The sequence below is a fragment of the Rhipicephalus sanguineus genome, chromosome 3 (genome assembly GCF_013339695.2).
Source record: "Rhipicephalus sanguineus isolate Rsan-2018 chromosome 3, BIME_Rsan_1.4, whole genome shotgun sequence".
NCBI lineage: Eukaryota > Metazoa > Arthropoda > Arachnida > Ixodida > Ixodidae > Rhipicephalus > Rhipicephalus sanguineus.
Genome location: NC_051178.1, coordinates 111,003,567 through 111,024,868, shown reverse-complemented (window position 1 = coordinate 111,024,868; position 21,302 = coordinate 111,003,567). Strand labels below are relative to the sequence as shown.

Genomic DNA, 21,302 nt, shown 5'->3' with positions numbered 1-21,302 from the left:
TACTCGCGGACAGGCGCCAATGATTGACTATATGTTCGCTCGTTGGCGCTCGTGAGACGTCGTTCGCTTAAGGCGTTCTGGAAATCTGAAAATTTAAAGGTATAGCGTGCCTCCATTGTCGCTGCTTTCTGCGTCGTGATATTACTTCTGTATTTCTTTTTTCATTGCTCGAGATTGACACTGCGTTAATGATACATCAACTAACTGTAGGCAGTCTTCTATTTTTTCGAACGATTATGTTTCAGTAGTAAGTTGTAGACGCGCAACCGTGTGCTCGCTTCCACTTTTTTGCTTACTTTGCGGAAATGCAAGGAACACACACACGTACACACACGTACACACACACACGTACCCAAACAAGCAAACACACGCAAACACACACACACACAACACACACACACACGCACACACACACACACACACACACACACACACACCACACACACACAACACACACACACACAGCACACACACACACACACACACACACACACACACACACACACACACACACACACACACACACACACACACACACACACACACACACACACACACACACACACACACACACACACACGGAGGCTTCGGCGAAGTATTGCTGCGTTGAATGCGACGAGTACAGCACAATACTCAAGCACAACTCTACACATTGCGGCAGTTACGTTCTCTATACAGGATCTCTTGCCAGAGCATAAGCCGTGTAGCTTCTGCGACTCAAACGAAGAAGATAAGAAAATGAACAAATAAAGGGAGGTTAGACTCCGAAGCGAAAATTCGAGTTAAAAGACGGCCAATGATAAAGAAAGGGGCCGGGTATTCAAGAAAAAGAATGAACGTAGACAAACTGGATGGTGAGGGATAAGTGGGCAAGACAAGTGCGAACTTGAAAAACGACACATAGCAAGTAGTAATATAACTACACACTGGGAAACCATACTGAGAGAAGGAGAAAGTGTGTTGGCTAAGAATATTGCCAGTGAAACAGACGCAGAAGGTGAACAAGACTTCAAGGCAGCCACGTGCCAGTAAAACGCAGCTGACGAAAGTTAGAGTTCAAGAAAGAGAAAAGAAGGAAAGAAGCCCCAGCGCGCTACGTGCCCCAAGCGAGGATATTTTTAGCCAGCGCGAGAGGTTCAGTAGCACTTAATATTTGCATTTTCTGACTCGTTAGTTCTTCTTACGATGTTCGAGGTAATTTTTGCCTGGAACCTTTCGTGGCTACGACGTGCTGGTCTTCGTTTTTGACATTCAGTCTAAGAAAAAGAAAAAAAAAAGAACAGTAAAAGAGTTTTTGACTCTTTTTTGTGAGCCCTGATTTGACGCATATGTAAATCTCTTTAAAGAGACACGTTAATTCTCGTTCGGAGAGACGTGCGTCCTAGTACTCTCCGTAAAGAGTGTAATGACCTGCCTCCAAAGAGAGTTTTTTTTTTTTCTTAGAGGTCTTGTACGTGGTCATGGTGCTTGCGACCACGATGATAATGATAATCGCAATTATTGGAGCTAAGGTAGTGGTGATTTTACTGAAAATTAAGCAATTTTACTCCTCGAGAGCAGATTCCAAGAATCGCTAGGTGCTGAAACAATGAGGAACAATGCGGAATTAAAAGATAAACTAATGAAATCGATGTTCTCAAGAACTTACTTGCGATGCACATTAGCGGGATTTTGTTACATCGAGATCTTTCATACTTGAACTCACCGAACGCAAGACGATCTTTTGTTCTTCTGTATACTTTTAACATTTAGGCTTATAAGTTATAATCAAGGGAAATGTTATCGCCAAATTGGAGATAACTACTCGGTTGATATAGCTTCGATATAAAAAATGGCGTCTTCATGCGCTCCAGTGTTCTCTGCAGTGGTTATATAAGACGAAAAATTCATACGAACGTCAAACTAAACCCTCGTGTTTAAAAAGTCTACACGCGTTGGATGAAACACAACAAATGCGTTAACTCATTACGGCAGTACCTGTACTGAAAAGGGCTTCCGCGCGTTTTTCTTTCCTTTCTTTTTTTGACGCCAGTTTCATTGTTTTATTTTTCTTGACGTGCTGTGTGTAAAATTTCCTACAGACCTCTTTCACGCAATATTACGTCTTTTAACGCGACTCCTCACGCGACATCGCGCTTTTATTGGTGGTTTTTTAGCAAAACATTTCAGGCACTGGCATGGCTCTGTGGTGGAACACTTTACCGCCACGCAGAATGCCTGCGTTCGATTCCGGCGCGAACCTTGATTTTTATTCTTTGCATTCATGAGGATTTTTCACTCACGGACGACGCCGACGCCGACACCGCATTTCTTGCTACACGGGTTCTTTAACGCTAACGCGTTAACCATAATACAATCAAGCGGCAAACTTATGCCGAATCTAAGTCATCCCCTCCCCGAACAAGGCAGTTCCTTTCGGATCTTGAACGTGATAAAAAAGTAAGGAAGCAGAGGCTTTTTATCGTCGATACTTCTCAGGAAGCCCGGATATGAATTTCTGCGTTATACTTGTGAAAGTGCACGTGAATGATGTTTTGCGTATGCTGTGGCGCACACGCCCAAGAAAAATCCTGAGGAGTGCTTTTGGACTACAGGTCTTCGGGCTGCTTCCGGGCAGCTTCCGTCTGGTGCTTCCGGACTGCCGGAAGCCCCTTCCGGCTACAGGTATGATTCATGCTGGAGCCACGACGCTGAAAGCGCCCGCGAGTCTCTCCTCATTCCGCCGCCAACAGCGGATCTCTTATGACGCTGTCACTGGAATTACTTATATCTGGCCGCTGACTTCTCGAGAAAGAAAAATAAAAATAAGAAACTCTCTGTGTATCGCGGTCATCATCGTCTTGACAGAGCACAGGGTAGCCAAGATGACCCGAAAGCAGAATGTATGCGGCCCGGCGTGGCGGGAATGGGCAACTTATGGAGGAGGGAACTCACCTTCCTTTCAGCTGCGAAAATATACAAAAACACACATATACACACAAACATAAGTGTGCGCAGGGTTCCCCATCAGGTGGGCGAAGGTTCCTCGCAGCGCCCCCCCCCCCCCACTAAGTCAATGTACGAGGAATATTTTGACCCCCCCCTCTGGTGACTAGGGGGGTCAATGTATGGGGCAGGTGTTGCGCCCCCCTCCCCCTCTTAAGTGACTAGGGGGGGGGGGGGCACCTCGTGCGCACACCTGTGCACACTAGACACGCAGACAGGACGAGCGCTCGCCCTGTCTACGTGTCTTCTCGTGTGTGTGTGTGTGTGTTTTCAATTCGCGTAGCAGAAAGGAATGAGAATTCTAGCAACCAACTATAATTTTTATAGGCCCCAACTTTCATTTTGAGCAACCGCTTTCACTGGTGGAGAGGGTCGAGCCATCATTGCCCTCTTCCCCCCCTTTCCCCCCCCCCCCCCTCAACTGACGCACCTGGCTGTTCCCTCGTTTTAGTCATTTCCCTCGTAAAACGATTCCCTCGTTTTGTTCCCATTATTTCGTTCATTACGCGTATCTAGCGCGTAAGCTCCACAAACGCGGAACAAACACATTACCAGCCTTGGCTGCTCAGCAGCTGCGTTGTTCTACTTCAGAACCCGAGTGATGGGTCGCACTATAAGCTACAACGCGGCCACGCTACCTCTGGGACAAAATTTCAGTTCAGTTTCAATTCGCTTCAATTGCTGCGAGCGCTTCAGTATTTAGCAGCACATGCTGGGTAAACGGACAAAAAAAACGACGACAAAAAAAAAACGGTTCATGAATCCATGCCTGAGCCGTCAGTTTTGTCTACAGTCTCCGATGCTTTTGGAGGTTAAACGCCATGAATGAAGCAGCAGCAATAAACTTGTCCCACAGAATTCTAAAGAGTTGGTAAACAGCAAGCTGCTGAAATGGGACTCCGAATGCCTCTCGACGTAGTCGTCGACTGGAGCGTAACGTTTCCCTCAAAAAGGTCCGGGCTCGTTTTCTTCGTCCTGTTCTGCCAAGGAGGTGTCGCAAATTCCGAATTCTCGTGATCGAGTATACGTGTCCGGGACCCCGCGGGGCAAAACCGCGGTTGTTCTCTCTATTTCCGTGGCCTCGCCCTGACCCAGAAGTCGCCAGAATGGTGAGAGAGGAGCTAGGCCAACTGCGGGGGCTGCCGAAGCGCCGCGAGCGCGTCTCTGTCACAACAACGCGTGCAGGCCCATTAATCATCTTTGAGCGTAGCCCGTATCACGCAAAGGGCCTCGGCGAACGCCCTCCAGGAACGTCTGTGACCGTGCGGTTTTATGCGGGCGCTAAAGGTGTGTGCTACACCGCGGACGCGCTGCATACCGCCTGCGCCGATATAGCCTATCCACCGACGTCAATGCTGGGAAACTTCCGATATCCCTTCACAGCGTGCCGCGGGTTCGGTCTAACTAACCGTGGTTTAAAGTTAACCGAGCGGTGACGCGACCTTCAGCTTTAAGCTTTTAAGCTTGCCGAAAGATGTGGGGCGCGAACTGAGAATCAGTTAAAAAAAAGACACAAAAAGGCAAGACGGGACGCCAGTTAGCGCCCCAAATCTTTCGTTAAGCTGTGCACAAACTCGACCAACGTAATACTCTGCTAAAACATTTACACATAGGCGTGCGCACGGGGGGGGGGGGGGGGGGGGGGGGAGGGGTGCCTAATTATCTAGGTGGGCGCCAAGTCTGCCCCGTACGTGTACACACCTCTCCCGTCAATGTTTAAAGTGTATGGTTATGGACACGCAGGTTTTTGACGGCAATGGCGGCCGAGGGTGTTGCATTCCATGAACTGTTTATATACTTCGCGCCATCACTTCCGTAAAACCGGGGACCAACGGCAGGTCTCTATGAGATACACGTCATCACTTCTTTTTCAGTTTTGCAAGCCACGCTAAGCTTGTTTTCATTCCGACTGGACCAATGGAGGGATGGGGAAGGGGGGGGGGGCGCTCTGCGGTGATATTTAGCCCCCCATAATGGAGGATTCTGCGCAAGCCCATGATTTTGAAAAATGCACTCGAACGTCACCTGAGACTCCTAGTTTGTTTCCAGGCAAATGAAGATCGAAATCCCCTGTAAGCGACAGAAGAAATAGTGGCACATGTCAGGCATAATTAATTATTCTTTTTTTCTGGCGAACTTGGTTTTGGTTTCATTATTTTGTCGATGGATGCGGCGTGCCGCCCTCATACACTGACTTGCTCTGCATTTCTTATGACTGTACGTACCGCACAGGAAGAAGACAAAAAAAGGAAACTTCATCCCATCTTTTATTGCTATCAAGATAATATTAAACGGAGGGGCTGCTGCCGCCATACTCTGGCGGCGGCTACTCCCCTTTTGACTTGTTTATTAGTGTATGCTAAGAATAAAAAAAAAGAAAAGGAAAGTAAAGCATGCGTTCGCTCAGTTCAAGTTCGAATGTTCTATTAATAAGTATTCGGAGCTCACGATCATACGATGCGCACACGCAATGTAGTCCACCGAATGCTAATCGCAAATGTAACCGTCCTTAACAAAGCGTTCAAGTGTTTTCATCGCTTTATGATGGACTTTTGATAGACACTGGTCTGAAATACTGGACAGTGATATAGTTCAATCCGAATCCAGCAAACTGTGCGTTCCTGTTCTAGGCGACGTCTCTTTCTGATGTTTCTGGGGCGGCGGATCAGCAGGTGATACACAATCCTTGTGGTCATGGACGCACGAATATAATGGAAATGACAAACGCCAGTCTTCGCTTTTGCCTTGGCTTTATCTAACTCCTCGTGCTTGAGCGGGGGTGTTTTTATTTGATAAATGTTTTTAGGGAGAGGTTGGTGCATGAGTGTGGTTCTGGCTACTACTCGTCTCTTACATAGTAGTTTTCATCGTGAAATTGTCAATAATTACAAAATTGGAGGGCGCTTCAGCTTCGCCTTCGACAGCAGAACGTGGTAGCCTAATCGGACTCCATGCACATCGCCTTCATCTGTGCCGCAAGAAAAGGAACGCTTGTGCACGTAACATTGGCAGTTTCAAACTATCCTTGAATGTATACTGCAAGTGCAGTTGCTTAGTGCTCACTACGCCATAATTCTTCCTTTTGCGAACTGGCGAAGCACCCAGCACGCGTCCGTAAGGCGCCACGCGCACCTGCGCACTTTGTAACGAGTGGTCAGCTTTAAACCACCCGCTCTTTCCCCTATTCAGATGTATTGACAACTGGTGCGATTCTACGAATCTGCCACGCAATATTACATGCGTTAAGAAGACTTACCACTACATAACATTCGTATAGCGTTTTTTTTTACACAGCAGTTTCAAGCACTGGCGTGGCTCCGTGGTCGAACACCTGCTTTCCACTCAGAAGACCTAGGTTCGAATCCAACTCGGACCGAAGATTTTTTATTAATTTATTTATTTGTATCTATCTCGAATTCTCGCTCACGGAAAACGCCGTTATCGCTCACAGCCAATGACGATGCCGCCGACACCGGAATTTCAGCGAAACGAGCTCTTTAACGCTATCGCGTTAAAACCAACGTTACTAGAACAAACTCAGTTTAAAAGCTCCGCCGGAGAGGCGGTCCGCGTGGCGGTCGTGAGAACTAGTGGCGCTGCAGTCACGTCTAGCTCCCGCGGCTGGCGCTTGTGATCGGCGCCGCCGATGTACGAGCGTACGTGGGTTACAGCGTCGTCTGCGCTTTGTTAGCTCGTCATTTTTGCGACTGTTCTTGACCACGCTTAGCGTCTTGTACGAAGACACGTGCAAGATGTATGAAGTGTAACGAGGGCGAACAGATTCACAGTGCGGTATGCCGACTTGCTTTGCGCCGGGTTGCAAGAGCGGCTACCGCAACGACGACTCCGCTTCACGACACTTCTTCGGACCTGCAAAAGACCCTACGCCATTCAAGCTTTGCATCGCAAAGATAGAAAGCTTACTGCGAAATGCAAGGTCTGTGACGTTCATTTTGAGAGTGACGGCATTGTAAAGCACTATCGTCGTGTCGTTGCGAGACACGAAGTTTTGATCCCACGTGAAAAGTGGGAACTCGCGCCAGGTGCCGTGCCGCGCTTGTTCCCAGCACTTCCACACCACATTTCAAAACCAAATATTCGGGGTTTAGGCGCAAATGCCCCCCAAAACGCACGGCGTCCCGCGAAAGCCCAGTGCCCAATTTGGAGGAGCCGCCAGAAATAGAACAGCAAAACGAAAGGCAGGCGATTACCTATATACGCTACCGAGACAGAGTTGCATCACACTGACATTCGATCAGTTGTCAGCTGTCGCTATACCTTCAAAGCAGTGGATTTTCGAGAGATTTTACGACGAGGTATTGAACAAGATGTGCGGAATATTTTACACTCGCCGGCTCGGAAACGGGCTGCTCAGCGCAAAAATTTGACACGGTACACATAGAAAAGACGAGGACCAGCGCTGGTCCTCGCCTTTTCTATGTGTACCGTGTCAAACGTTTTGCGCTGAGCAGTTTAATAATGGAATACCAAATAGACCAATCCCACACTTTGCTTCGGGAACGGAGACTTATTGTGCAAAAGATAATTGTAGTTGACGAGCAGTTTAACTGCGTAGCGAACGGCTACAGCACGAAACGCAAACGGCTGTCATACAGTGTAAAGTGCTGCGGGCATGGAACATCTGCTCGGTACGGTACGGTACGGAGAACTTTATTTATTTAAAGATCCGGAGAAGTGCCACCCCTTAGGGTGACACCGCGGGCCTCTCCCACGTGGGGACAGTTAGACCTAGCCTAACCGCCGCATCGCAGGCTCTCTGGACAGCCCAAAGTTGATGCTGATATTCCGAGCTCTTGAGGGTGAAGTTCAAAAACTGAAGTTGAATACTGACGACTCTTCTAGCGACAGAGTACGCGCGAATAACTGCTCGATGCTCACATCACGGCCGATCTGTTCGAACTGTTTAAGGCACCGTAGAAGGATGCGACGTAGAAAGATGAGACACCGAAAATACAACTATCCGCTGAAAAGATTGCTCAGAGACAACATCTATTCGATGCAATTGCACATTGAGATTCCATTTACCGAGTTCTCGTAAAATTTTCCGATTTTGGGTAAGTATTCCTTTAACCGTCGCGAAAACGTGTCTTGTAAACATTGGAAAGCATTGGTGATGTTTTTCGAGAAAGTTTTTTTCAATAAATTGTAGACAACATGAGTACTGTTCTTCTAGAACCTTTTTGTATCTCGAGTAAGTACGCTTCTTTGTGCACTATAAAGGCTTTTACAAACGTGTTGGGTTGTTCTTGGTCTAGATAAGAGAGCGGCTAAAATTGTGGTGGTAGTTATAAAAATTATTCTGAAAACCTCATTCGCTTAGAAACTCCTGTGCTTGGAAGTTAAGCGCAATGTAGACAGCTCAAATATTGTCACAGGGTCGTGACGTCGACGAAGGCAACAGTCAGCAGGTCCGAGATGAAACTCTTTATTTGGCCGAACTTGTGGCCGGGAAACTGAAAGTCAAACTACAGAAATACACTGATAGCGGAGAACAGAGCGTCGACCGTCGATCAACTGACAAGCGGTCAAGCGCGCCGGCTTTTATACAGGCGCTATCGAACTTTCCAGCAATATCGCTGGTGGCGGCGTTATCTCTCGACAAAGCTGGAACATTCGCGTGCAGCGCGCAATCTTACCAAAACGATCTATTACAATCGCGAAGCTTCTCGAACACTGTTTCGCGGACAGCGTCGAGCGTTGATAACCGTCCTTGCTGGTCAAACCCGAATACGTCAAAATAAAACAAGAAGTGGGCGTGGCAATATAAACCGAACATCGATTCTTAGCCAATCAATGAACAACGCACGCGGGCCAATGCATACAGACGACCTTATGCATATCCACCTAAGTATCCACCTAACTAGTAGAATAAGAAAGTTGCGCAACTGCGCCGCGGACCGCAGCGTTATGCCGTGTCAGCAGACGACGCGCCGATAGTGGCGCAAGACGGAACTGCAGCGCCGCTAGTTCTCGCGACCGCCGTTCGGACCACCCTCCTCCGCTGGCGGAGATACGGAGCTCTGAAACTGAGTTTGTTCTAGTAACGTTGGTTAAAACAGTACAAAATGAACATAGGAATGGACCTTCACATACCTAATCCCAGCGCTACACTATCATTGTCCATGCAACAGGAATGTTCGCACGGCATAAATGTTCACACACACGAAACCCACGCTTTCAGAAAAGTTAACCGAGGTGATCACGCAAAAGTCACCGGGCACTTGCCGGCACACTGAACACAACTGTCACGATCGCACAAACAAATGCTGATGGGTACGAAAACACGTGAAACACACGAAAACACGGGGAACATGTGATTATCATTGATTATCTCTCCTAGATTTCTGAATCCTCTAAAAACTGTACTAATGCGCCCGCAGCGATATTTCTAAAGGTTTTCTTTGGCGAAGCACTCAAAACGTTTGGTAACGATAGTGCACGCCTACACAACCTATTTAGTTTTTCCAAAAATTTCTGACTGGAAACATGATCATTTTTACAGCGCAGAAGAAGATGTTCTATGTATTCTTCTCTCTCTTCACACGAGGATGTAGAACTTTTAATTTCCCTTATCCTGTAGAAGAAGCTGTTAGTACAGGTACTGCCTAGCTGAAGCCTATGAATTGTCGTTTCGACATATCTCATGAAATGCTTAAATGTGTCGGGTATTTTTTTTTTTTGCGTTTACCACTGTTCTACTACGACGTAAGCAACGCGATACGCTTCTGATGAGCACATGCATATTGTACGCACGGAGTGTTCTCATTTACGCATCCATGTCTCTTTGTTATTACTCGTTGAAGAGTTTTCATCGATTAAGAAAAGACGGGACTTTCGCCTGCACTGACCTTAAACCTTGAAGAGAAGGACAAGTTGGCTCAACGAGAAATTCGCTAGGCTTTCGTAGCCACGCCGCTGCGAATGAAAAAAAAAAATGAAACTGCTGCTGAGAAAGGAGTCTTCGAAAATGACCTCGATTTCATTTAGTTCCACCGGATCTGCGCGGGCTGCTGACAAAGCGCAGAACGCCGAATGCAAAGGCCAAGAAGAATGAGGTTTTCCGCAGTTTCAAATCGCACCTCTTTTTTTATAGCGCTGCGCGCCTTTGCCCAGATCGCTGATCGCGATCAATGCAAGGGTGCCTTAAATGCCTCCCGGGGCCAGCACGCGCCTACAATGACTACGGGCGAGCAAAAAGTAATGAGTGCGAACATTTTCACCGGGAACGACGCCTTTCAAGAGAGAGAAACAGAAAGAGATAATAGAAACCTTGACGCCGATGCCGATTTGGCTCGATCTCCGTATAGTTGGTCGAAGCAATTCGTCGGTATATAGGACTCGTTCTGCAGCGGGCTTACTGTCGGGCCGAAGCCAACCCGTACCGGAGGACGCTCTGAATGATATATCGGCGAAATCTGCGACGGTGCAAAGATCGGCGACAAAGGAGCCGGCGAGTCCATAAAATGACAGCCTTCGAAGTTGTTTCCGCGCGTTCACCGTCGGCTTCGATTTGCAAAAATAAGCGTTGCCGGTGCAACCTTTGACTATATACGCGGGGTCCTTCGTTCCCGTTCGCTAAAGGGGGGCAAACGCGTGCGCCCCCCCCCCCCCCCCCCCCCATGCGCGAGCATTCGAATAATCAGAGGCGTTTACGACGCCGCTTATCCGTGGCGAACATCGAAGACAAAGAATTGAGAAAACGAAAGGGAACGGGCAAAACGCGCGGCGCCCGTTGATCGTCAAAGCTCACTCGGTCATGAACAGATGGAACCGATTGGACCCGTTATTGGGAATAATCTGCCGTTCGCTATCGGTCGTAAATAAAGGGCGCGATATATTTCGTTATACACGGGTAAAGAATGAGGGCAGAGCGTGTTTTTCGCGATTGCGCCTGCGACAACCTTTATTTCGATATGGAGAGGGAGTGCAGAGGCTCGTGCCCGTTCCGTGGTTTGGGTCCTGAAGCCACAGCTATTGGGATGGTACTACTGCACGCGAATATCAGTGCCATCTTACTCACACAAGGTCGCTCGTATATCCCCTCACTGCTTGCTTGCGTGCTTGGATATGTGACACAGGCGAACAACTTGGAGCTGTAGCTTCAAACAAAACAAGAAAATTTACTGGACAACTCGATCGCTGAACTGATCACAAACGAAGACACTGTTGCTGCCTTAACAGCTCATAGCTAGCATTAGCTGACGTTAGCCACTAATTTGTCAATAAGACTAAACGTTAACAATCATTCAGTGAACACTATAGCAATTCAACAACAGAATAGTTATTGTTACGAAATGGTGGTAGCTAGCGAGTAAGTGCAGTAGTTGTGTATGATAAGAAATTATGGTGGACAACGGTATCTTACTCCGTTAAAAGAAAAGTCGATGGAAGAGGCCTATGAAGAGAGAGAATAAAACATCTCTATTATTAATATTGCAATTGAGCAAGGCGCATGGGAGGAACCCTTAGCCCGGGGTCTGATTCCGGCGATGTGTCGAGCGCGTTGTAATATGGCTTGGAGGACCTATTTTTTGTTGTTGTTGTTGTTGTTGTTTTGCGTAGCGGGTAGAGGAGTGTTGGCAAGGGAGGGAAGAGGTAAATTGCCCTCAAGATTCCATACCAGCGCGATAATCCATACACACAGCTAGCAGTAAAAAGCTCGCTTCCTTCAAGCCACTAAAAACTTCCAAATAACGTATCTAAAAGCGAATCAGAGAAAGTGTGTGTGTGTGTCACGCACGCACACACACACACACACGTACACTTGCCCACATGCGCGCGCACACACACACACACACACACACACACACACACACACCACACACACACAGAAGCACACACGCACACACACGCACACACGCACGCATAGATACATACATTGAGAGAGAGAGAGGGGGGAAGAGCAAAATCTAAATACGTATGAAATCGTACGCTTATTTTGTGCGGCTTTTAATACTGGCTTAATCAGAGCAGCGTTGTCAGCTTTTTACCGTGAATTTAAATTATTCACTTGTCTCATTGTGATAAAGCTTCAATATAACATGAAAGACTTTCCTCTTTACCCACTTGCGCATCTGTTCTCGAGAAATGCTCGGAACGGTTCTGCTCAGGGGCTTAGACAGGATTTCATTTAAGGCGGTGAGGGGGTTCTCTCTCCTTCTTTAGGTATGTTGGTGCGCGTTTTTGTATGTGCGCGAATTTACAGGCACACGTATCAATTCTAAAATTTTCTGGAGGAATTTAAACTCCTCCTTAGCTCCCTCCTCGCCTCTGTCTAAGCCGACGGTGCTTTTTAAAGTGTCGTAGTGAGAGCGCCGAGTGTTATGTAGGAAATACTGCGTGCGTGGCAGTCTTGTTAAACTTGCTATATGAACGCTATTCTTCCCGAAACAACACATCTTCCGCACGTACACACATTTCTTCATCCAAGAACATTCGACACGTGTTTTGACGAATCTTACCATATTGTAACAAAGTTCGCATTAAAGCAGACATCACTCGGTATGGCAGGCGTAATTACGTACTGGCTTTTCTGAACGTCAGGGCGATTAATGTTTCCCGAGCCCCGAATTTTCTCGCTCGCTTCTTCCGTTTTTCTGCCATCTGGCTCACTACCGATGACGCAAAAGTTTAAAGTGGCGGCCCGTGTCCGAGCCACGGAGGGTTCACGTCGCCAACGAAAGAAGTACGAGACCGGGATGAAGTGGCAAAACAAACCCCGGAGTGCCCTCCCTAAAGTGCGACACCGCACGTTTTTCCGAGGCAGGGTGTTACCGCGGGCACCCGATCGAGATATCGAGCGACTCGGATCATTATATGCAGACGGCTCACCGCCGCGTCTGTGCCGATGCGTGCGCGAGGAGTAACGACCGCGGGCCGCACGCAATCCCCTCCCTGTTATAGCCGGCGTTAATTGGGCGTTCTGCGGCTCGCGTTGCACACTGAAACGGAGCGAAACGAACGCAACGCTAGAAAAGAAAAAAAAAACGCGTACCCGCAGTCGCATACGCATACAGCGCCCGTCGCCCGCGCGTGACCTCTGGCGAGCTTGACCTCTGGCAACAACAAAAGCGAGAGAAACTGCATTTTTAAGCAAGCAACATGTGCATAATACAAATATGTTCGAATGACCGCTGGTGCGATTATAAAACGACAAAACAGCGTCATATCACGAGAGAGGGATTTTTCAGCCCGACGCAGCTTAACTGAAGGGACGATGCGCCACATCGCTGCATTGTATAGGAACCTGCTACCGCCTCCATAAACAACGTCAATTTTTCACTTGTATTCGTGAGGCTTAGGCGAGGAATTTCGTAAAGTGTCGTATTCAACAATGAGGACAATAAAACGCGATCTCTCTGCGAAATTTGATCAAGTATACAGCATATATAAGCGCGATGTTTTTTTTTCTTAGTCTAAGCGAAATACGCACGTTCATGCATTTGTGCATCTGAGGCGAATTTTTATCGACTGAGAACGCTCGGATTGCGACATCCTGTGATATCAAAAGACAATGTCAATGCTGCGAATTGTTGTTATGGTGCAGCAAGACAGGCTCTTTTTTTTTCGCCTTGCTATAGTAATGTAATCATTTCATTTCATTTCATTTCATTTATTTGCCCTAAGGGGCCGAGAACGGGCAGTACACAGGGGGGTATGCAAAGGAAGTTAACAAGTATGAAAAGAATGCAATAAAGGGCAAACACAATGCGATAAAAATGCGAACACAATGCGATAGTACATAGTAAAGTACAGGAGTATAGATGTGTTTAATAAATTCATGGAAGAGTGTAAAGGTCGCGGGAAGAAACATGAAATATGTACATAGAATGAATGAAGATTTAGACTGAGACAGAATTCAGCTAGAGCGGCAGGACTGCTCGCTAAGGCAAGATTGTAGAAGTGATTGTAAGGAAGGTAATTCTTTATCGTTTTCAATGGTAAATCACGTGGTTTTACATCGATATGATTATGAGGCGCGCCGTAGTTGAACTTGGGGACCCCTGATTAATTTTGACTGCTTGGGGCGCCTTAACGTGCGTCTAAATCTAAGGACACGGGTGTTACTTCATTTAACCCCATTCAAATGCGGCCGCCGCGTCCCGGTATTGACCACACGTCTTCGAGCTTAGCAGCGCGACACCGCACCTGCTATGCTACCCCAGCGGGTGAGTCTAGTACGGAAGTAACAACCGAACCAGCGGTTTTAGGTGGTGGTAGTAGTAGTAGTAGTAGTAGTAGTAGTAGTAGTAGTAGTAGTAGTAGTAGTAGTAGTAGTAGTAGTAGTAGTAGCAGCAGCAGCAGCAGTAGTAGTAGTAGTAGTAGTAGTAGTAGTAGTAGTAGTAGTAGTAGTAGTAGTAGTAGTAGTAGTAGTAGTAGTATATGGATTGTCGTTGTAGTAGTAAAATCTCTTTCTGTTATCGTGGTGGTCAATGTGATGTCACTTTATGAGGTTTTCTTCAATAATATAGCCCATATGAATTGATGTGGACAGAGTGTTAGTCATATCTTATATCTCTGGACATCAAACATCATGCTACAGGATAGGGGAAAGATCGGGAAAACGGCGTAGCTAAGAGCAAATATAGAGGCAATTATATATGCATTTGCTCGTACACAACGAGCTCCTTAAGACGCTCTGTCCCACATTATGAAGAGCTCCGCACTTGAAATTAGCCTAAATATAATTCACTGGACAAGCTGTTCAATTAGGAGAAAACCAAGGAGGTTGGGAGTGGGGGTCTGCCTTCGAGAGATAAATCGGCCCACAAATAATGGACTATCCGGTTGATATAGGAAATTCTTACCGCATGTAAAAAGTCTAAAAATTTGGTTACACGTCTTTCGCTTGAGACATCAAACCATCAGGATATCACTGTAGGTGTATGGTATGAAACGGTAAAATTGTTTTATAGAACACCGTGATAGAGCTTTCGAGCTTCATTTGCTTTGTTTAGTTCCCTCTTTCATTAGAAAATATCGTTACTGATTCTCTTCGTATTGGAAGAGCAATGTTTATAGCGTTGTTGGCAAGCGTCAAGAAAACGTAAGGCATACTTTTAACATCCAACAAACGCAAATTTGCACCAACGTCTGAAGCGAGCTTGTGCCTTGTTTGCCGCCTAAGTCCATGGCTTCACTACTATAGCGATTGCGCTTTCTGTAGCTGTCCCTGATTTATTATAGAAAGAAGTATCGAGCTGCGTAGGGACCGTCGTGGGGGTCGATGTAGCAATACCGTCACCAAGGTCACCGTCAACGATGTCTTAATGGCCAGGAAGCCGACGAAAAGTGGTGTAGAATTTCTTTATTAGAGCGCATAGGTAAGCCTCGCAGATGAAGGGCATAAATTGGTCGTAAGTTCAGTAACGAAACTCTGAAGTGGTGGCTTGGTAAAAGATGGCCCATTTTGTTTTTTGTGGACGCACCACAGCCCAGCTATTTGGTGTTGGAAAGCGGCAAGCTTAGCCACCGCAATGTCATCCCGTGGGACACCAAAAACTCGACGATTACCTACTACTTTAAGCGGTTGATCTAAGAACTTATATCCGCTTAATATTTCGTCCTATTTTGCTTGTGCGTTGGCTAAGCCGACGGACGGGAGAATAAGTTGTGTATTGCTTCTTCCTTGTTTCATCGTTTGATCTTTTAAGCCGGACCACGCCTGCAATGTGCTGCTCACGTTGCAAACATTGCAAGCATATTTTTAAAGAGAACGAATTGTAAGTGTCACCCACGATGCAAACCTCTCCCACGCGCATTCAATATAGAAAAATAAAAGACGCGTCACTGTCGGCGGCATCGTGTTTCCTGTTTTCGCTGTAGACCCTCATTACAGCTTTTTGTAATAGTAGCTTTCCATACCCAGAGAGAAAAAGCTTCTGTATTCACCCATTCATTCCGAGATTATCCTCGTCACGCCGCCTCCTGTGTTCAGCTACCTGCGGAAGAAATTAGCGGCCACGTCTTTGGCACCCGCAAAACGCTCTCAAGGCGTCTAATGTGTTTGGAGCTAAAAAGCGAACCGTTGCGCTTCGCGCGTTTTTCGTGAGAACATTTCCCCGTGCTTTCCTGCTGCACGTACAAGCGTGACGTCATTCGAAGAAGCGGGCTAACGCGTACGCGGTAGACACTTACACGAAATGGCACTCGTCTGGGTCTGAGTTGAAGCAAGGTGTATGACCGGGCTAGTTGGTATTCCATATTGGTATTCCATAAGCGCTAGTCCTCGTCGTTTCTTCGTCCCCGTGTATTTCACGCGCTGTTCACGTCAATCTGAGTTGAAGGCTACGCTTGCCAGCTTTCCGCCGTGATAGCTCGAGCAGATCACTTTAAAGAAATAATTGCAATCCAAAGATAAACAATCACAGGACGCACGCTACTATACTTGTAAAGCCTGTCGAAACGGTGTTCTACTGTCCATCAAAAAAGTTAAAAAAAAGAGAATCTTAGGCTTTCATGACCCATCTTAGAAAAGAAGGTAGGAGGAGGAACAAAATTTATGCAGAGAAAAAATAAGATCAGGCACTTATAATTGGGTCCTCAGTCCAGGTACCTCATTCCCTGGACTCCATCAATTATCCCTCAGTCCAGGGATAACTGAGAAATAATTTAATAAACAGTAAGTATTAACCCAGGGATAAACATCGGGTTCGGACGTTTTAGCTTCTCTGATTGCTGGCACGAGTGGCTCGCTGCCCTGATGTGGTCTCGTTATCAGCTTAATTAGCCCTTTGTTTTGTGCCAATATTTACAAAAAAAAATGCCGGTGTGCGCTCTGCACTCTCCTATCGCTTCAAAAAACAAAGATGCAGGTTTGCAGTTTACGGTTTCAGCCCGTTCAACGTGAGAAAAACGTTACTTTCCGCGACCCAAGCACCGCTTTGTCTAAAACTGCTGTACATGCATTAAAGCCCGCTCTAAAAAGTCCTCTCCTCAATCTTTAACACGGATACGCAGGAGTACATTAAGTTTGAGAAAGCTGGTTAAGCATTTAGCTTCACGATTCCAGACTTTCAGCAGTTATCGCCGCGTGCTGCTAAGAAAGTTGTTGCGACATTTTCGACGGCAACGCTGCACTGCTCCCGACGGCACCCACTATGCTGGCTCAGCGGCGATGGCGTGGACGCGGACGTGGGTTCAATTTCCGGTCATGACGACCGCGTTCTGATCGGGCCGAAATGCGGAAGCGCTGTACTTGCGTATAAGTGCAAACTAAACAACCGTAGGTGCTCAGTATTAACTCGTAGGCTCTCACTGCCTCGTCCCTCATAATCGTATTGTGCTTTTGGCACGTAAAATTCTTCAGAACCTAAGGAACTTAAGTTTTATGTGCGCGAGTAAGCATGGCAGTGTGCTTCTGGTGGGAAGATATCCATTTATCTGTTTAAGCAAAGCAAACGCACCCAAGTCAGACGAACATTACTGTTTGGAGGCACGGTGAGCGTTAAACGGCGTAACAAAATTTTTTGGCAGCCAAGCTCTGTATAGCTAGGCGAAACCGAAATTCGTCCGTGCTATGTGCGCAAGAACGCCTGGCGCGTAAGTACAACAGAAATCAGGCAAACCCCACTACTCACTTAAAGATGAAAGGGAAATAGCAGGAACAAACGCCAGCTGCGATTTCTGAACAGACGTAACCAATAATTGAGAAATAATTTATTAAACCGTAAGGATTAACCCACTGATAAGCACCGGGGTCGCCCGTTTAAGCTTCTTTAGTTGACCAACCGTACGGAGCGTTTGGGTGCCTTTTTTCCTTCTCTTTGTTATGGTTCGACATAATTAAATCATGCATACTAAAGCTACTTCTTTCAATCCTATCCTATTACACTCAAGATGAAGCAAAAGTGTTGCAGTGAAATAGTTACGTGGGAAGACTGGGGACGTTAATTTACTGGTCCATAAATCTGTTTCTCGTATTGTGTATTAATATCGCGGTTTATGGCTGGTAACCATCATTGTTGTCAAGAAAGATTCGAAATCTGGGGCAGTTTGTACATAATCATTGGAAGGTAAGGAGCCGAGCAGAGGACTCGATTGATCACGAATACATGCGCCATCCGCAAGGCGCCTTTCCACCTTACCCCCCGAGTTTGTTGGAAGCCCGGCGGACCATCGGGCCCACCTGATCCCCTCCCCCCCTTCTTAAGCAGTTTGGCCAGTGTTTTATCGACTAGGCGGTGTTTATGAATAAACAGACCCAGCACTCTGATCTCAGCATGTTCTGGAGGTGATTCTCAGGAAGATGTACAAGCGTGCCCTCGATCTCCCGATAACCACGTCCAACCAGCGCCTTGGGATGGTAAACACCTTCGCAGAGCTCCGGGAGGCACACTTCACCCATCAATATACAAGACTATCACAGACTACGTCGGGTCGCCGCCTATTAGCCCGACTACACGTCCACCGCCCAGCAGTGACGGAAGAGCGCGTACGCATCCCGGAAGTCTGGAGATACGCCCTGCACGTGCAACATGACACGTGACGACCACAGTGGCAGTCGCCTTGCGCGGGCGGTGGCACTGGCCCGCCACTATGGGAACAGACACGGCATCTCTTATGTGGACGCCTCCGGCCCTCACCATGGTGGTTGGTACACGGCTGCAGTCGTCCACCGAAACGTCGTGGTGAATGGCCTCACATTCCGAGCAAAAATATAACATATGCAGAGAAAGTCGCCATCGCGCTAGCTGCCGCAGATCAGGACTCGCGCGTCGTCATTACCGACTCGAGAGGGGCCTGCAGAAATATTGAACAGGGGTACGTCCCTCACCTGGCGTATCGTATTTTACAAAATAGCCATTACGTCAGGGACCCCGCGTCCCGAATGATCATATGGGCTCCAGCTCATATGGGCCTCGAACGCAATGAAACGGCAGATGCCGCTGCCCGCGCGCTCAGTCTCCTGGCAACGCCTTCAGACCCTTCCGAAATGGACCCGAACTCAATCCGGCCTTAACGTTTCGAGAAATTACTCAATTCTACCAATTCAGCCACGCAATTTATCCTAAACCCTGTAAGGGTCTTACAAAGCCAGAAGAACGCACACTCCTCCGCCTTTACACCAAAACACTACTGTGCCCGGCAGTTTTAAAACACTTCGATCCTGCCTGTCCAGGCAAGTGCCCGCACTGTGCGGAGATGTCTTCGGACATTTTAAACATGGTGTGGGCGTGCCAATAAACCTCGAACCTTGCCCCAATACCAAACCCCACCCGGGAGAACTGGGAGGCAGCCCTGCTCGGCTGTTCCAACCTGGCGAGCCAGAAGGCCCTGGTCGACCGAGCCCGAGTCGCGGCGGTCGCCAATGGGCTCCTGTAATGAGGAGCCCACCTAGTGATTGTGAGAGGTGGCCCCCTCCAGGCCACCTCAAGCTTCCCTTTTATTGCACCTACAATAAAGTTTTTCAAGCAAGCAAGCAAGCAATAAATGGAAAAAGCAGTTGAACAACGGGACGCGAGAAGGAAGCCATCGTATGTGCTCACGGGTTTTTATTTCTATTATGATTTGTGTGTGCATTTTCTGTGTCTGTAATTATTGCCAGAACAAGTTTCGGGGCCCTTATGGGCACATTTTTCAGATCGGGATTCTCTCGGCTTCGAGTATGAGAGAAGGAGGGAAGAGACAACTTGGCAAGCTCTTATGTCGGAAATTTCACAGGTCGCTGCAGAGCATTTCCAACCGGTAATTGTATGCTTTGGAGTGCCGATGAGAAGGTCTTTCACATTATCAAGCAATCAGAAGGAACCAGCGACGGTATCCTTTCAATGTCGCCGCAATAAAGGTACGACAACGACTTTGGCCGCCCTGCTTCGCCGAATGCGGCAAGGTGCGCATCCGTGATTGAGGAAAACTCGGTTGCGCACCGTTCTCTGCGCTCACGCTTATTTTCCTTATCGGTCGCGTGGGCCGAAAGCGTGGCTTTCTGATCTAAGTCCGCGAGAGTGTAGGCTATAATGCGGCTCTGTGTATGCAGCGCGCCTCTTGCCGTGCTCTATTAGATCGGTCGGGCGTCATTGAATTCAGAAAAGACGGGGTGGTACCGGTCGGTGATATGCGCCGTCGTTCGATAGCACCGCAAAATGCATTGTTCACCGAGATCGAAGCCGCAGGTTCTGTCGGAAAGGATGTTTTGGCTGCACTGACAAATAAGAGGGGGTCGTTTAGCAATCTCCTTATTTTGTAGGCTTGACTGTGCTTTGTTTCCTTTGTGATGCTGTGAGCTCGTCATGGAAATATGGATCGCTTTTGTTCGGCGGTGTCAATCGTTGACCAGCGACGTCGTGTGCGTGCGTGTGTGTGTGTGTGTGTGTGTGTGTGTGTGCGTGCGTGTGTGTGTGTGTGTGTGTGTGTGTGTGTGTGTGTGTGTGTGCGTGTGCGTGTGCGTGTGCGTGTGCGTGTGTGTGTGTGTGTGTGTGTGTGTGTGTGTGTGTGTGTGTGTGTGTGTGTGTGTGTGTGTGTGACGCCAAGTCTCGCATCACAGAGGGGTACTGGTAAGCGACATTGCCATAAATGACACTTCACAAAAATGACTTGGGATTGCGAACCCACACGCGAGCTGTGAACAAGCTTCTAAATGGGGACAAATGCTGCTCTTGCTTGCTGTACACAAATACTTAAAACATACGCCTACATATTCATTTCATGAACGTTTTGTCGTGAGCGGCCAGCAGTGTGTCGCACCGAAAGAGCTCGAACTCCAACCGAGATTAGCCTACTTCCCGCGGTAACGGATCACAGCCGGTGATGTGCGGCAGGCGAGTGCGAGCAAACACCACGCGCTGTGCTTGCTCGCATGGTCGTCTCCCTGACCTGGCGCTGACCGATCGGGGGCAGGTATATACCTAATGGCCTGCAGCGTCACCGGCGGCCAGGGCTAGAGGTCCGTCGGGGCCGCGAGGGGATAACGAAGACGGAACACCTAGTGAATCAGTGCGAGAGGAGAAAGCGGGTCCAAATAAATCAGCTCAAATACAGGCGCCGCCTGCAGATCTGGTAGCTTCCTACGCCGCCGCCACCGACAGGCTCATTAACGACAAGAGTGGCGAAGAAATTAAGACGACGCGTAATTAGGGCGAGCTGGGTCAGGGAGACGGGCGTGGGGGGAGGGGGGGTCCGTAACGTTACACAGTGGAAACGTGCCCCATACCCGGGCTTCGGAGTCATCAAACGTTGGCGGTGGTCGAACTTGGGAAAATAGTTCCGGCCAGGAGGGGGAAGCGCTTTCATTCGCGTTGCTTGGAACGTGACCGTGTTTGGGGACGCAGCACGGACCGTTGTGTGCAGAGCTGACG

At 47.9% G+C, this 21,302-nt stretch overlaps 1 protein-coding gene and 1 pseudogene across 1 annotated transcript in view; both read left to right on the top strand.

Moving 5' to 3' along the window:
• The window catches only part of LOC119386951 (calcitonin gene-related peptide type 1 receptor), a 123,420-nt gene that overhangs the window by 24,491 nt on the left and 77,627 nt on the right, over positions 1-21,302 (top strand). The window lies entirely within an intron of this gene.
• Positions 18,483-19,381, top strand: LOC125757642 (uncharacterized; annotated as a pseudogene).